We start from the raw sequence: 9,805 nt of genomic DNA, 5'->3' as shown, positions 1-9,805 counted from the left end.
CAAGATGAGTTTATTTGAGATGTAATTAGATAATCAATTTGAGTAAGTTATGGTCAGTTAAACTAGTTCTAACTGTTTGTGGAACTAGTAGAGGTCTAGTAGTGAGTTGGTGCACTTGTGCATCCTCGGGTGCTACTCCATCTAACTGAAGATTCCCTCATGAGAAACTCATGCATGTCGATTCAGAGACCCAGTTGAGACTAGAGTGCAAGGACAGTGTAATATCAATTGTAGAATGATCCAAATTGTACATATAATGCATGCAATCAGAAGAGGACCTAGTTTTGGATTGTGCAGTTATGGAAGAAGAAATTCCCAATTAAATATGGGTTATTCCTCACAGGAATTGCACAAGGAAATAAGGGCTCAGTAGGCAGCAAAAATTGGCTAATTGTTAGTCAGTGTGGGCTTGTGAGGCAGAGAGTTGATCATATTTGTAGGGAATTGTTCTTGTGAGAACAAGCTTTGTATTATCACTCAGATTTCTGATTAATGTACGAGCTAGTCGGGGTTTTGAGCAATGGCTTTCCCTAGAGAAATAATTGTGTTATGTTTCTTTGATTATCTTCCTCTCGTCGATTATTGTTTTCATTGATCATTGGTTTATGTTGTTTAAAAAGTAGAGTAGATTCTTGTCTTGTGTTTTAGTACATTACATGAGTTGTGAATCTACAAGAAAATCTAGATGGTATCAGAGCTGAAGACAGTATATTAGAGGAGATTTCGAAGTTTTGAGTTTTGGTTTACAAGTGAAATTTGAATTTTCAATACATACTTCCGGATCGACAAATGGCATTCTATGGTTTGCAGCTCGAGTATGCCATGGAAGGCAACTCGAATTATATAGCCTAGAAGGATAGAATGGAGTTTGTGCTGGATGATAATGGCTTGAAGGAATTCATTGATCAAGACATTCCTAATCCAGCAACATCGGATGCACAGAGTATGGCCGAATGGAATAAGTGTGTGGCGAAGACGAGGAAGATAATCCTTGAGGGAGTTCGAGACCACATTGTCTCGAGTCTCCATGGGAAGGAAACTCGGTGTGCTATGTGGAAAGCATTGCAAACCTATTCCAGAACAGCAGTGACCATAGGACGTTGGCACTAAAAGACAAACTTCAAAAAATCAAGACGGAGAAAGGCAATACCATTCAAAGATACTTGACCAAGTTCACTCACTGTCATGATGAGCTTGGAAGTGTTGGAATAATTGTTGTCAAGGATGATATGGTGAGCCTAACTCTCCTAGGCCTTCCTAAGCGTTGGAATAGCTACCAGGACTCTGTGAATGGAAGGGAGAATTTTCCAGATTGGGAATGACTGTGGTTAGATTTGATGCAGGAGGAGATCAGAAGGAACAACAGAGATGGTTCCTCATCAAAGACTAATGAAAAAGAAAATTGTGCCTTAGCGAGTAAGGCAAGGAAAGGGAAAGGGAAGGCATACCATTCCAAATTGGATTCTTGCCATGGAGGTAAGAACAAAGACATGGCGAAAGTTAAGTGCTTTCATTGTCACGAGTTGGGCCATTTTGCTACAAATTGTTCGCTCAAGAAGTCCAAGAAGAAGTCCTTGGGAGGAGCGGTGGGTGAGGCTTTGGCTTCTCAATTTGAATTGGACTTTACTCTCATTGCATGCATGGTGTCATCAGTGATGGGTAGTGTATGGTATCTTGACAGTGGAGCTTCATTCCACATAACTAGTGACAAGGAGTTGTTCAGTGACCTGGAGGAGAAGGATTTCCATATGCATATCAAGATGGGTGATGACGGGAGGTATAGTGTACTGGATTGGGCACGTTACTTTTCAAAGGGAGCAGGGTGGTCCTCTCACCTTGAGGTATGTTATGTATGTTCCCGGGTTGAATAAGAACTTAGTATCGGTCGCCATGCTTGAGGATAGAGGCTATGATGTGATTTTCTCGAAAGGAAAGGTGTTCGTTTGACACATAGCCAGGGGTCAAGTAAAGAAGATAGGGGTTCGAGTTAAGAATCTCTATAAGCTGGAGGTAGAGGATTGTGTTGCTTTAAGCATGAAAGTAGAGAAGGTGTAGAGCCAAGATGTTGGCGAGTTGTGGCACAACTGATTGGGCCACTTTTCATTATGGGGCTTTGCAAATCATGCAACAGATCTCTACTGATCTTCACAAAGGTATGTGAGAGAAAGTTGATACATGCAAGGGGTGTACTTTGGAAAAATACACCAAGGATTCATTTCACAATAGAGACAATCTAGCAGAGGCGATTCTAGAGCGAATCCATTCAGATGTGTGTGGACCATACTCGACAACATCCACAACCAAACACAAGTATTATGTTATATTTGTTGACAATTTTTCTCGTAAATGTTGGATATTTTTCATGCAAAAGAAGGATTAGACTGTGACAAAGTTTTTTGAATTTAAAGAATTGATTGAGAAAGAGTCTGGAAAGAGGGTTAAAGCTCTGAGGAGTGATAACGGCGGTGAGTATGTCTCAAATGAGTTTAAGAACTTCTGTGCAACATAAGTGATTAAACGGGAGTTGACGGCACCCCATAACCCACAGCAAAATGGGGTGGCAGAGGGGAAGAACAGAAGCATTGTAGGGGCAGCACAGGAGATTTTGCATGATCAGGGCCTACCACTACACTTGTGGGCTGAGGCATGCAACACAACGATTTATTTGCAGAACCGTAGCCTGCATCGGATTCTTGGGATGAAGACACCATAGGAGGCTTATTCCAGTAAGAGACCAGATGTTGGTCACTTCAGGATTTTTGGGTCATTGGTATATTTCCATACGACCAAAGATGCACAAAAGAAGCTCGAGCCGACATCAAAGTTGGGGATATTTGTGGGGTACATTGATACACCTCACAACTATTGGGTGTACTTGTCGACCAGCGGGATGATAGTGGTTCACAGGGATGTCGGATTCAATGAGGAGAAGGCCATGTGAGTTTCCCTTGAGAGGGAGCTTAAGTTACACGGAGTTAAGGAGCTTTTAGCTCCTAAGGTTAAGGAGCCTCAGCTTGATGTGGAGTAGCCACATGCAGATGATCTGGGAGTGGAGACATCCACTCAGGAAGAGTCTTCCAGAGATGGGAGAAAATGCACCAGAGAGGCTGACAAATTATTGCATGATGCACGGGAGAATGTGGGAGCACCCACATCTCAACGCAAGTAGAGTAGGTCACCTGAGAGGTACACTTGATACATGGCTCTCATGAGCGGATGTGTTGAGACAGAGTAATATTCCCTTGAGGAAGTAGTGTAGTAGTTAGTTTGGGTTGATGCCATGGTGGAGGAGTATGACTCCATAGTTCGTAACAATGTTTGGGATGTGGTCCCGAGACCGGAGGACAAGTTAGTGGTGAGCTCCCGATGGCTTTACAAGGTAAAGCAAGTTGCAGATGGTAGTGTGGAGAAGCATAAGGCCAGGTTTGTGGCCTGTGGCTTTTCACAAGTAGAGGGGATTGACTATGATGAGACCTTTGCTCTTGTTGCAAGGTACTCATCAATCAAATCTATATTGGCACTATCAGTGCAGATGGGTTGGAAGATACATCAGATGGATGTAAAGACAACCTTCCTTAATGGCACAATTGAGGAAGAGGTATACATAGATCAGCCTGAAGGTTTTCAGACCTTTGACCGTGAGTTGCATGTTTTCTGGCTCAAGAGGGCATTGTATGAGCTGAAGTAAGCACCTTGTGCTTGGTACACCACGGTCGATAGCTACTTCACCAGTTGGGCTTCACCGAGAGTGAAGCGGATGTGAACCTGTACCACTTAGTGGTGGAAGGTAAATTGTTGATCATTGTGTCATATGTCGACGATTTGATTTTGACAGGTGATGATTAGCTGATAAAGTCTTGCAAGGAGGATCTTGCAAGAGAATTTGAGATGAAGGACATGGGGCTCATGCATTAATTTCTTGGCATGGAAGTATGGCAGGGTGATGGGGAACTGTTTGTGTCTCAGGACAAGAATGCCAACAAGACACTCAGGAGGTTTCGCATGGAGAGCAGTAAACCCATGGAGACTTCCTCTAGCAGGTAACTGGAGGAAGGAGGACTTCAGGGGAAGTAGTGGAAGCTATTGTTTACAGGCAGCTTATGGGTTCACTCATGTACTTGGTGAACTCACGACCAAATATGTGCTATGCAGTTAACCATCTTAGTCAAGCGATGGTTAGGCCTGCCAAGTTGTATTGGAAGGTGGCAAAGCATGTGTTGAGATACCTCAAGGGCACTACTTAGTATGGACTGTGGTACAAAAGGATAGAGGGAGTGAAGCTTCAAGACTTCACCGATGCAGATTGGGCAGGGAGTCCATCCGACCAGAAGAGCACATCAGGAGGGATGTTCAGTATTGGGTTAGCAGCAGTTTCTTGGTACGACAAGAAACTGAGATCAATTGCACTCTGTTCGATAGAGGCAGAGTAAATTGCTGCAAATCAAGTAGCATGTGAGGCCATCTGGATGATGAAGATCCTAGTTGGTTTATTTGGTGAGCAGATGGATCCAACTGTGATTTACTATGATAATCATAGTTGTATCATACTCTTTGAAAATCCAGTTTTTCATGATCAGTCCAAGGATATTGATATCCGATATCATCATCTTCGAGATTGTGTATTGAGGCAAATTATGTTGTTGGAGTACATTCCCACGAAGGAGAAAGATGCTGACATTTTGACAAAGGCATTGTCAAGATGTAAATTCGAGTTTCACATAGACAAGATCGGGGTAGCTGATAATTCCTTTCTTGTTGAGAGGGAGTGTTGAGAAATGGCAACATGAAATTATAGTTTAATTTGTCCTTGAATTAAACTGTGAATTAAAATCAAATTCTATTCTCATAGCAACTTGTAAATAGTTAATTAAGGTTAATTGACTTAATTAGCTTATGAATTTCGAGATGGAAGTCTTTTTGGAGTCATGTATATGTTCTCCCTAAATTTTTAGGGGTCCAGGGTGAGTTTATTTGAGTTGTAATTAGATAACTCAGTTTGACTAAGTTATGGTTAGCGAAACTTGTTCTAACTGTTTGTGGAACTAGTAGAGTTCTAGTAGTGAGTTGGTGTACTTGTGCATCCTCAGGTGCTACTACAACTAACTAAAGGTTCCCTCATGAGAAATTCATGCATGTCGACTCAGAGAAAGACCCAATTGGGACTAGAGTGCATGGATAATGTACTATCATTTGTAGGATGATCCACTTTGTACAGCTCATGCATGCAATCAGAAGAGGACCTAGCTTTCGATTACACAATTATGGAAGAAGGAATTCCCAATTAAATATGGGCTATTCCTCACAGGAATTGCAAAAGGAAATAGGGGCTCAGCAGGCAACAAAAATTGGCTAAGTGTTGGTCAGTGCGGGCTTGTGAGGCAGAGAGTTGACCATACTAGTGTGGAATTGTTCTTATGAGAACATGCTTTGTATTATCACTCATATTTCTGATTAATGCAATAGATAGTCGAGGTTTTGAGCAGTGGATTTCCCTAGAGAAACAATTGTGTTATGTGTCTCTGATTACCTTCCTCTTGTCGATTATTGTTTTCATCGATCATTGGTTTCCGTTGTTCAAAGAGTAGAGTAGATTCTTGTCTTGTGTTTTAGTACATTACAGGAGTTGTGAATCTACAGGAAAATCTTCAAGTCAATCACTACATTTAATGGAATTTTTTGGTTAAAGAATTATAAGTGGGAATATTTATTATGCTAAAGTCACATGATTCTTGCACCTAGACTCAATTTATTTTGCATATATAAAGGCACAACATGCATAAGTACTAATGTCATTAGAGAGACTTGAACCCTAGTAAGACAATAACATCGCCCTACTTTCACAAACCCAACAAAATATCATTGACTAATTCTTATTTATAGTTTTACAAAATAATTTCGATGTGAATTTTCAAAGTTGTAACCTTCTGCAATATGCACAATAATCATATAAAAAGGCAATGTTTTGAATTCATAATAGGATTTATCAATAGGACAAATTGTCACTTATATACATTTGGTTAGACTTAACTATGTGCAAGGGTTCTACACTACATAAAGTTCCAATTATTTAGTTTGTGTGTTCCATGAGACCAAAAACACCAATTACATTACAAAACAATGTATACATTGCTTATGTTCCCTACACAAGAAACTTTGTGACCTTTAAATCAACAAGCATACTCAACGATGCCTATATGAAAAAATAACTCAAGATTTTCCCAATCTTAAAACAATGTTTGCTACTAAAGAGAGAGCATGGTTTGCCATTGGAAAATAAAATAAAGAAATAAAAAATAGTAAAATAATATTATTATAATAAGAACTATATAAAATTAAAACAAAAAACAAAAAAAACCCATGAGGGTTAGCTCAATTGGCAGTCATCATGTTATGAAGTATTATGTAACCATGAGATTTAAGGTTCAAATCCCCTATTGGTCAAGTGAGAAATAAAAAAATAAAATAAAATAATATGAATCGACATCCATTTGATAAGTCAACTTTACAATGAGTTGTAGTGGTAAGCTTGTTATTGAAAATGTAACCACCCTCCTCCCACATTTACCCAAGTTAATCGGCCCGATGTGGCAAACATGTGATGAGAGGCTACTATGATCTAATTCAACTCCCCATGTATAGTTAAGGAAGTGGAATCGAAAAAACACAACTAATCTGACACATTCTACACATGCTACAGAACCTTTAGGAGCCAACCAACCCTTCCAGGTGGTCAACCCTTGAGGTTGCTTGACATTTCACTTCCCTAGAGCCTCAGTCGCTCCCATGACATGGGAATGCATGTGATTGGGACCCTTGAGTCACTCCCACAGCAAGTGCATGCAAGCGACAGGGGACTTTTTCAACTAGTTATGAGCCAACGACCCCGAATTTCATGCCACTTTTTCAGGGCCATGACTCAGGCCACTGCCCAAAACTTCATGAAATTTCCAAAAATGAAAAATAACATTGAAACAATAATACTAATGAAAATACTTGATCAATGACTTGATTGGACCCCTACTAACCATGACAGGAATTTCATCAAACATGTCACAAATATGCAATCTATAGGTCATATCAACATATCTGAGCATAGGGGTCTCATACTTATCTAAGAATCATGAAAAAGCATTGATGCCTTACCACATTAGTTGCATTATCATCTATTAGGTCATATATTCATTGTTCATTGATTTACAAATTAAAACATGATGAGAGACATACATCATCACTATCATAAAACATGCTAATAACCAACATATAACCAACATAAATAACAAGGATACAACAACCATGAAACTACATATAAACAAGTATGTTTACCCATCAAATACAAGAGGAAAGAAGCTCATATTAACATATGCAAAATGCAACCAGGTTTAGGACTTCCACGAGCCACCCGACCATAGACTAGGCTGAACCAAATCTCTCTTTCAGCCAGTCACGCTCATGCCATATTCCAAGCATGAATGTGGGATCTCATGGAACAAATCCAACAAAACCAAACCAGGGCTTCCAAAGACCAAACCACCTCAACTCTCAACAAGTGATTCCACCTCATGGTCGGACATCACTAACCATCACCAGATTGGTCTCTACCCAAGCTTTCCAGGGCTCCATAATGTTTGTTCCAATAAGGGCTTCCAGGACTAGTAACTCAACCCACAATTGTTGTCGGGCTTCCAGAATGTTTGTCCAACTAGGGCTTCTAGGACTAGTAACTCTACCCACCAAGGGCTTCAAGAGTGTTTGTCCAACTGGGGCGGCTTCTAGGACTAGTAACTCAACCCAAGTTGTTACAGGGCTTCAAGAGCATTTGTCCAACCAAGGCTTCAAAGAACTAGTAACTCAACCCACAACCAAAAGAACTCGAGAACCAACCATAAAACAAAAGGAAAGACACCCATAACACCATGCATATCCAAGAAATGGCAAGGCTAAGAAAACCCACCATCAATCCAGGCATTCCTACATGCCAATGACATATCGTAACCAAGAAACCACATGCATGTGCCATGCATGCCAAAACTAGCAAGGAAATCATATATGCAACTCGGTACCTACAAGCAAAACCCATTGTAGGTGTTGATCTCGATGTCCTCTTGTGATTTCCTGCTCTTCCTTTTCCTTCTTGCTTCAAAACTCTAAGTATGCCACACTCCTCCAAGAGTGCTCCAAGAAAACTCTAAGTGTCCAAGAGTATGAGAGAGAGAGAGTATAATAGAGAGCCCAAAAAAATAAAAATAAAAATCTTCACACTGATCCTCAGAAGCCTATTAATGAGGCCTCTATTTTCTTCAATTTTCCATTTATTTCCTTCATTTTTCTCCTCACATGCCACATGTGACTTTTCACCTCCCTTTTCTCCTAATTGTTGAAGAAAGTGTAACTAGGTTCTGTCTTCATAAATTGAATTTTGATCTTTGTACTTGTAAAAGAAAAGAAATATTATTTTTGTAAATTATAAAATGTGTTTATTGCTCATTACATAGGTCCAACACATGTTGAAGTGTTATAGGAAAGTCAAAGAGTCAAATAAAATGTTAAATATCTCTTTTTGAGCATATATGTAATGTATATGAGTCAACCTAGAGTCTAAATCAGCCCTCCAAGACAAGCACAATCCTCTTGAAGCAGTCGGCCAACAAAACGATGTAAAAGCAGTCATGTTGGTTCAAAAAGGAGACACAATGGTTCACTTATTCATGTCGGCTTAATATGTGGGTCAAACCACTATAAATAGGCATGTAAGTTCAGAATTACAATCAATGAATTTCGAACATCTCTCTGCAACTCGAATCTCTGAAATCTCAGACAAGTACAGGGGTCTATAATCTGCATTACAGGAGGACACATTTTCGAATGTCTCTTGAATAGTTTGAGTGGATATCAACAGTCTTTGCATATTTGTGATGAGAAGGATCTCATTATTACTGTCTCGGCATGGTTAATGATAACGATGATCCCACAGTAGCACACCCAGTCTCAACATACTTGTTATGAAGAGGATATTACACTCTTGACATACTCAGAGTCACAGTCTCATTGTAATGATAAGAACCTCAATGATCCTATAATAATGTTCTCTGTCTCGGCATACATTCTAAGTGTATATATACTCTCATAGAAGTAATCATGTAAACACAGTCATGATCTTGATGAAGACAAGGTCAATATAGAGACCTAGTTGACATGGTATGATCTAAGTGAAAGTGCAGAAATCATCTAGATGAAGGTCCAACAATGGTACTACAGTAATGCAATAATGATGACCTCAGTGAAGCAACATGATGAATATGATCTCAGTAGTGACAAAGAAGAGGATTGGTGTCTTGGTCTTGGAGTGGCATCATAGGTCAAGGGTCATGGTCTTGGTATTCATCAATTGGAATCTCTATAAGAAGAATTTTGTGCGGATCTTCCTCTCCAAGAGGGAGAGGTTTTGGCCCTGGCAGAAATCCAAACATCTTGTGTTCTTGTCTCTTTGTTTTTGGTAACTATCTGATGAATATAAGAAGACACACTCTAATAAAAACAAGTGAATATTGTGCTAAGAAGAGAAACTAAAATACCTCACAAGTAGTTAAGAATCTCATTAACTTCACTTGCCCTAGATTCTTCAACATGGTATAGAGTTAAGGTGTTGAAGTCAAAGGAAGGGCAACAAAAAGAGACACACAAGGATCAGCTTCAAGAAGGGCATCAAAGCAAGTTGAAGGGCGTTGTCAAAATTGGAGGATCAGTCTACAATAACAATCTACATCAGCAAGGTTTTTTGTCTATGCAATCAAGGAGACAATCTACA

The sequence above is a fragment of the Pinus tabuliformis genome, chromosome X (genome assembly GCF_031772625.1).
Source record: "Pinus tabuliformis cultivar Carrire ecotype Pingquan chromosome X, CPIR1, whole genome shotgun sequence".
Taxonomy (NCBI): domain Eukaryota; kingdom Viridiplantae; phylum Streptophyta; class Pinopsida; order Pinales; family Pinaceae; genus Pinus; species Pinus tabuliformis.
The sequence above is the reverse complement of the archived record's forward strand: the minus strand, read 5'-3'. Positions refer to the sequence as shown.